The 8,408-nt window shown below is 39.4% G+C and overlaps 1 protein-coding gene across 2 annotated transcripts in view; it reads left to right on the plus strand.

Annotated features, from left to right (window-relative positions):
- LOC123504826 overlaps positions 1–8,408 on the plus strand; it is a 94,952-nt gene that overhangs the window by 35,585 nt on the left and 50,959 nt on the right. The gene's annotated exons all lie outside the window — the stretch shown is intronic.

Genomic DNA, 8,408 nt, shown 5'->3' on the forward strand with positions numbered 1-8,408 from the left:
ACATTGTGAGGTATAAGCAGAAAATTAGCAAACTACTAGAAAAGGATGGATGTAAGAAAGGCAATGGGGCCAGATGGAGTGTCAGGATGGACACTGAGAGAATGTAAAGAACAACTGGTGGAACTAATCTGGGATGTGATCAACAGCTCTCTAATGGAAGGGAAGGTACCGAGGAAATGGAAAAGAGCAAATATAGTCCCAATATACAAAGGAGATAAAAAGACCGAGTCCCTAAATTATAGACCAGTGTCACTGACTAGTGTTGTGGGAAAAATCTGTGAAAAATGGTTATTATACCTGGAGGAAAATTTAATAATAAATAACTCCAAATCTGGTTTTAGAAAAGGAAGATCATGCATAACAAATTTACTAAGCTTTTATACAAGAGTAATAGAAGATTAAGTACAAGGGAGAGATGAATGGGTTGACACGGTGTATCGGGATATTAAAAAAGCTTTCGATATAGTACCACATAGATGACTCCTATGGAAAATAGAACACATGGAAGGAATACAGGGAAATATCTTAAACTCAATGACAGACTACTTAACAGATAGGGAAATGAGGACAATGATAAGAGACATTCCATCAAGTTGGAGCGCAGTTATTAGTGGCGTACCACAGGGGTCAATGCTGGCACAAATTATGTTCCAACTATATACTAATAATATGCAAGAGGGTTTGAGTAGCTACATAAATTTGTCTGCAGACGATGCGAAACTTGTGAGAGTAATAAAGAACATCGAGGACTGTATGGAAATGCAGAAAGATATTGACAAGATCTGGGAATGGAGCCAAAAGTGGAAATTAGTATTTAATACCAGGAAATGTCATGTAATTGAAATGGGTAAAAATAATAGAAGACCTACGTGGGAATACAAAATGGGAGAAGAGATTATAATGAAAAGGAGTGAAGAGAAAGACCTGGGAGGGATTATACAAGACACTCCAGAAAGACACATAAATGAGTTGTTTGCTTCAACATACAAGACACTAATAAATATCAGTTCAGTTACATGGATAATAGTATGATGAAAAGATCATAGCCACTACGATAAAGACCTAGACTAGAATCTGTAGCAGTGGTGTGGTCACCATACAGGCAGAAAGACATCAGGAAACTAGAAAGAATCCAAAGGACTGCTACAAAGATGGTACCAGAAATAAAGGATCTTCTCTATGAAGACTGAAGGAAATGGAACTACTAACTTTGAAGGATAGACAGGAAAGAGAAGATCTAATAACGATGTATAGGTTATTAAACCGTATGGAAAAGATAAATAGACAGGACATGGTATCACTAACGGAGGATGGAGATAGACGAACAAGAGGACATTCCAAGATCATGAAAAGTCAGTGTTTGAGGGACATTAAAAAGTTTAGTTTTCCACATAGGGCGGTGGACATGTGAAACAGACTGAGTGAAGAGATTGTAGGAGCAGAAAGTGGGCACAAATTTAAAGAAAAGTTTGATAAAAGTAGATATGGAGACAGGTCACTATGAGCCCCGCTCGAACTCTGTAATGTACAACTAAGTAAATACACACACACACACACACACACACACACACACACACACACACACACACACACACACACACACACACGTCCGGTAGCTCAGTGATTAGAGAGCTGGCTTCACAAGCCAGAGGACCGGGGTTCGATTCCCCGGCCGGGTGAAGATATTTGGGTGTGTCTCCTTTCACGTGTAGCCCCTGTTCACCTAGCAGTGAGTAGGTACGGGATGTAAATCGAGGAGTTGTGACCTTGTTGTCCCGGTGTGTGGTATGTGCCTGGTCTCAGGCCTATCCGAAGATCGGAAATAATGAGCTCTGAGCTCGTTCCGTAGGGTAACGTCTGGCTGTCTCGTCAGAGACTGCAGCAGATCAAACAGTGAAACACACACACTTGAAAACTAAGGATTGCAGTGAAACACGCACTTAATACTTAACATGATTGATAGAGGCGAGTTGACACATACTCTGGAGATGTAAACTTTACCTTCACACATTAGGAAAATGTTTGGAAATGGATTGGATATGTACAGTACACCAAGGCATGTATTCTGAAACGCTTTGTTCTCTCAACACGACTATTTTCAAAGGCCACAGAGGTGATTAGCTGGGCTGTCAGGAATGTTTCTCCTGTTATTAATGTAGAAATATTGTTAAGAGCACCCCTATAAGTAATGAATGTACGGAGCAGAATATGATCCACAGTCACCCAAAAATAATTTTAAATAGAGGTTTGGGCAACGAAAAAATGCTGTGCTGGAATCATAAATCCTGAAGCTGCATCGACAGATATCAAGGAAATTTTTCGATATTCAAGTACTAACACCATTACAAGAAGAGAAATAACACGTCCTTCAGTATTTTGATACCGTTGAGTGGCGTCCCCATTACACAAGATGGCGTACGGAAACTAAAGAGACGACCAAAAAACATATAAACAAATGAGGTGAAGAAAACCACTTCTGTGAAATCCCTGAGATGAATATAGTTATTAATAGGTAGAAATTAGCTGATTCATCTTATCACTTTTTTTTCCTAAGTGAAGTCAAAAGATCAACGAGGTGAATGTACGATAGAGAAGGGAAAGATTAATCAGCATCATGAAGAAAAAACGATACAAAAGACATGAATATATTACTTGTACAGACTCAAGTATCAGTCTTGCTTTCTGCGACACACTTGAACCTCAGGTAAAAAGAAGACGGAAAGAAAATGAACTTCGTGTCAGTGTTGAGAGTGACAGCGATATGCTCTACTACAATTATGTATAACTCTCATGAAACCAGTTTTACACCAAGGTAAAAACTAAGGGATTGAGATCATCTAGAATCCTAGATGTTAATCATAACATTATGAAGCGAATAAAAAGAAAAAAAATAATATTAGAGGTGAATGTGGAAAAATACTGCTGGTATGCAAGACAAACTTAACAAAAAAACAAAGAACGGATGTAGAAATAAATGATCACAAAAAGAAAAGATTTTACCAAAACCAGTCCTAGCAATGCACGTGATACTTGTAACTTTAGACAAAAAAGGATAGACAGAAGAAATGATGGGTTCAAGCTAGAAAAATATAGGTTTAAGAAAGAAATAGGTAAGCACTGATTCTCTAACAGAGTGGTTGAGAAATGGAATAGAGTCAGTAATCAGGTTGTTAGTGACAAGTCAATAGGGAGCTCTAAAACAAGATTAGACGAATATAGACGGGGATGATAGGTAGAAATAGATATGTCCATACAGGGATTGCCACGTGTAGGTCTAGTGGCCTCTCCAAGCTTTCCTAATTTTCTAATGTTCTTATGTTCTTATGTAAGCATTAAGCAGCCATGACAGACAGTGAATGGATGGCTTGCACAGAATAAGAATGAATTTGTTGAGTGAAGATTTCCAGCCAATTGAACTTTTCATCGTTAATGACAAAACATAAGAACATATCACAAACTCGAAGAAATCATCAGGCCTGTTCATGACAGTCCATGTTAAATTCACCTGTATGAAGAAAAATTAGGTTCTAATATCGTGGTAAATGAATGTAATATACTCGCTAATCAGATTATTAGTGCCATATCAATAGGATATTAATATCTTGATTTCAAGATCACTTCCAACTGTAAATTGGCAAAAATATTAGACCATTAGCTCAAAAAACAAGCAAATCGTCTAGAAAACATATGTAGATTTAGAACCACATCAGCTAAACACTTACATCTGTTTAGTTTACAATCCGCAGAATAATGACTTTTGTGTGGCATTTTTCATAGCATATTTTATTCTATGGTCCTCAGTTAAATCGATAATGACACGCTGAGCGGGCTTGTAATCACTGTGATCCAGGTGCAGGTGTGTTTTGGCCTACGTGCTGGAGGAAAGATAAATGAAATAACATATTCGAGAAAGAGTAAAGAATAACCACACAGCTTATTATGTATGCTTAATTAAACAAACAGAGAGAGAGAGAGAGAGAGAGAGAGAGAGAGAGAGAGAGAGAGAACTGGTGACTAAACGTAGAAAAATGAAAGAATAAAAGAATGTACTAAGGAGAGAGAGAGAGAGAGAGAGAGAGAGAGAGAGAGAGAGAGAGAGAGAGAGAGAGAGAGAGACTAAACGTAAAAAATGAGTGAATAAAAGAATGTACTAAGGAGTGAATAAAAGAATGTACTAAGAGAGAGAGAGAGAGAGAGAGAGAGAGAGAGAGAGAGAGAGAGAGAGAGAGAGAACTGGTGACTAAACGTAGAAAGATGAGAAAGAATAAAAAATGTACTAAGGAGAGAGAGAGAGAGAGAGAGAGAGAGAGAGAGAGAGAGAGAGAGAGAGAGAGAGAGAGAGAGAGAGAGAGAGAAAGAAAGAAAGAAAGAAAGAAAGAAAGAAAGAAAGAAAGAAAGAGAGAGAGAGAGAGAGAGAGAGAGAGAGAGAGAGAGAGAGAGAGAGAGAGAGAGAGAGAGAGAGAGAGAGAGAGAGAGAGAGAGAGAAATGAAGTGATGACTAAGTGTAAAAGGAGAACAAAAGAAATAGAAAAGATTCATTGCGACACAAAACAAATAGAGGGCGTTTCCTGCAAGTGAGTTCCATTGCAGCGTGGATGCAAGGAGAGCAATATGATGAAGTAGCGGAAGAGGCGAAGGCAGGCCAGCTGACGGTGACGAGGGAGGCCGGCGTGATGGGAGTTACAGGGGCGAGAGGTGGCGGGCAGTGGGCGGCCGAAATAACACTGAAGAAGGAGATAGAAGGGAAGGAATTCGTTGTGGTATTATCCTTTAAATGCTGCTTAATAAGAGAAAAGGTACGTAAGAAAATAAAGATTGTAAAACCACAGTTCATCTACACAAAGCAGCTCCTAAACGAAGCCTTAAAAACGTGGCTTTTATCATGACTATAGTCACCTGTTTCTACTTCCACGGATGATTTTGTTGAGAAAAAATGATACGGAAGTCATTTGATTAATTGAATGACAGTTTCTCTTTTTTTATCGTGTTAAAAGCTGCACTACATCAGACCATATTATGAATTCAGTTTGAGAAATTGATCGTGGCAGTAAAAATAAGTAAATAACGAGGTGCGTGTTTATGCTATACAAAAGTATTACAATAAGAGGTAGAGAGGAGGCAGAGGAGGAACATTACCACGAAATAGTTCAATAAGAGGTAGAGGGTTAGAGAGGAGGCAGAGGAGGAACATTACCCCGTCATCATCACTGTTTCTGTTATTGGACGAGGAGGAAGAGTAAGAAGGATAGGAGGAAAAGAGTGTATGATGGATGAGAACTAATTATACTGTTATTGTCAATCATTTAAAAGAAATCGTGGTGATCAGTCATCTCTCATACCAACGCATTCATTTAAATCATCAAGCATAGATTTTTTTCTTTCATAAGTTATCAAAACGAATTATACAAGAGTTCAGCCAGCGACTTCCTTCACGCCCCCAGCAAACCTGATCTGGTGTCTCAAGCAGCCCCTCCTAGTGAACTGTTGTGCATGCCTGAACATTTTTCTGCCTTTCGGATCGCACGGCCCAGATGTTTTTCGGAAGGGTTATGTTAGGTCAGGTTACGTCATGTTGCCTAACTTATCATGCTTACTCAATACAAACTAACCTGTACCCACTAATCTACTATAAGGCATGTCACTAAAAGCACTGGAGTTAATCCTCATGTGGTCCTTCAACTTTCCCATTTTGTCTTTTTTTTTTCTTTAAGATTTCGTAGATTGATGGAGAAACATTTGCTATTTCCTACATTTAACAAACTTGCATTGACAGTAGGCTGACTCCCTTTTGCGAAACGCTTTATTCTGTTACGATAACTATTTTCTAAAGTCTGTAAAGTAAAAATAAAGTCAAGTTATCGTGTGTATTGTCCCCTTAATGATGCATAATTCCTCTTAAACTATCACAAAACTCATGAAACAACGCCTTTGAAAACCACCCCCAAGAGCTTTCATGTGACGTTGTGGAAAGTAATAGAGACAAGGCGTCGAAATGTTTGAAAATGCGCCTCCTGGTGTCATGAGGCGGCACGTGTGGGATTGGCCGCGTGATCAAAAGTGACTGGGGCAAAATGGTATAAATTGTGCAAGTGTTGTGCGTGGAAGCAGCAGCTGTGGCATCCTTGGTGTGTCGTAGCCTTGGCTCGGCGGGGAAGTGGTGTTTATCCCGGTGGTATTTCTCCGTGTCTGCCTGGGCGCTTCTGGTATCTTTACAGGGCGACAGGGGCCTCTTGGAATATATTCATTGGTATCGCACAAGCGGTGAGTCACGGGCGAGGCAGCTGAGATGTGAGACGATGGTGGGCTGCTTAGTGAAATTGTTCAAACTGATTATGCTCGCCCCTTGCAGTTATAACTTATGTGTGATAATTACATGAGTTTAAATGCGCAACAGATTGAGAGAGAAGAGCTGGTGTTATAATTGTCATGGTATAATTACTTGGGTTAGAGCTAAAGCATTTTCACTTTGGTAATATTCAGAGCAGTGACGAAAAAATGTATATCTGATAACTACAGTTTTTAAATTCTCGCCAAATAGAGCGCGGCTGGTGTGGTAATTGTCATTGTCTGAGGTTAAAACCTTTTCACTTTAACACAGCAGTGAAAAATGAAATAAAATAAAAGTCAAATCAAAGTTGAAATGAGAGGTTAAGTATGCTTCTTTTTTAGGTTCCAACACTATTCATTATTTAGAAAAGTTAAAATTATGGGAAATTTTTATCTAGCAATGAAAGGGAGTCTTCATCATTATTATTTATTCATTTATTCTTACTTTTTTTGTTACAATTATATAAAACGGTTGTAGCACTACGTAGATATGTAGATCAGACTAATATCTTATAATCTGCCGCTTCTTGCAGTCACGTTTCTCTTGGCCTAGCCATGTAGAAAATTAAATACAAAGAAGTGAGAACAAGAAGGAAAAGTAAACCAGCAGCACTACGTCACACTTTTACATAAGTTTTCATCTCTTTTTCTACCTATTCAGTTTATATCAGCAGTGGAATTCATACTATAAGAAAACAAGGTGATTACAAATACGTTTTAAATTCATTTATGTCCGAATAATCCCGTATACTTACAGGTTTCCCCATCCTTGAATAAATTCAACACGCTCTACAAGAAATTCCTTTAGATTCATATGCAATTTTCACAATTCTAACGTTCATTTGACGAACATTTTACACCATTAATAATAAAACATCCATGAGAACTCGACCATTCATCTATGTGGTCTTTGAAAGTAGTCCTTATGAGTGCCTGAATTATTTCGAAGTATAGGAGGGCTGGGAACAGTACAGGAGCGAGGGAATAAAGAACTAGCGGGAAAGTGAAAAAGACTAAGAGAAATGGATTGTACGGTATAGTTACTTATCGAGGAGTAGAGGCGGTAGAGACAAGAATGAATGAATGACGGGTACAAAAAGTAATGCGTGGGAGGTGGAAGGCGGGCGGATACAGAAGAGGAACATTAGCAAGGCCGTTCATCTTGTATGTTAACTTTCACAGGCAAGCAAAGGCGTAGAGAGAGAGAGAGAGAGAGAGAGAGAGAGAGAGAGAGAGAGAGAGAGAGAGAGCACAACGGTAGAAACAGGGTTATTTTTTCTAAGGGTTATGATTCACGCGAGAGAGAGAGAGAGAGAGAGAGAGAGAGAGGGGGTTACTTTTTATGGTTCATGGTATATATGTATATGCGGAAATGAGAGAGAGAGAGAGAGAGAGAGAGAGAGAGAGAGAGAGAGAGAGAGAGAGAGAGCGTGCGGGGGTAAATGAAGTAGATTCACACACAAGTGGAAGAAGCGTGTCGGGTAAAATTATGCTAAAGAGACAGACGCTGGCAGCTGGTCAGAAAAAGAATTTGTCTGTCTTGTTTTCGTCTCTTGAAGGTTTATTACCCTACAGACACAGACACACCCTGTTCACCATATCAAGGAGAGAGAGAGAGAGAGAGAGAGAGAGAGAGAGAGAGATAGTTATATTAATTAAATAGTACAGCAGTCTTGTTTTGCAGGACGGTTCCATTCACTAGAAATAGTTTGTGAAAGAAAAACAGTAGGCTTCGAATAGTTTATTCAAACCTGACGAAGTAGTTTGTTGTTATTGAAGACATAGTGGATGTAAATTGTTGTATATGGAAATGAGAGAGAGAGAGAGAGAGAGAGAGAGAGAGAGAGCAGTGTGGTGGAGTCATCAGCCGCCCACAGCCCTCCAGGGAATGCGGCCGTGGTCTGCTAGATCACTCACTCCTCACAGCCTCACACCAGTCTCACCCTCCCTCACGCACTCATACAACTGTTTCACCCTCTCATACACATACACACACACACACACACATGTTCACCTAGCAGTAAATAGGTACGGGATGTAACTCGAGGGGTTGTGACCTCGCTTTCCCGGTGTGTGGAGTG

Source organism: Portunus trituberculatus, chromosome 17 (assembly GCF_017591435.1).
Source record: "Portunus trituberculatus isolate SZX2019 chromosome 17, ASM1759143v1, whole genome shotgun sequence".
In the NCBI taxonomy this organism is placed as follows: Eukaryota; Metazoa; Arthropoda; class Malacostraca; order Decapoda; family Portunidae; genus Portunus; species Portunus trituberculatus.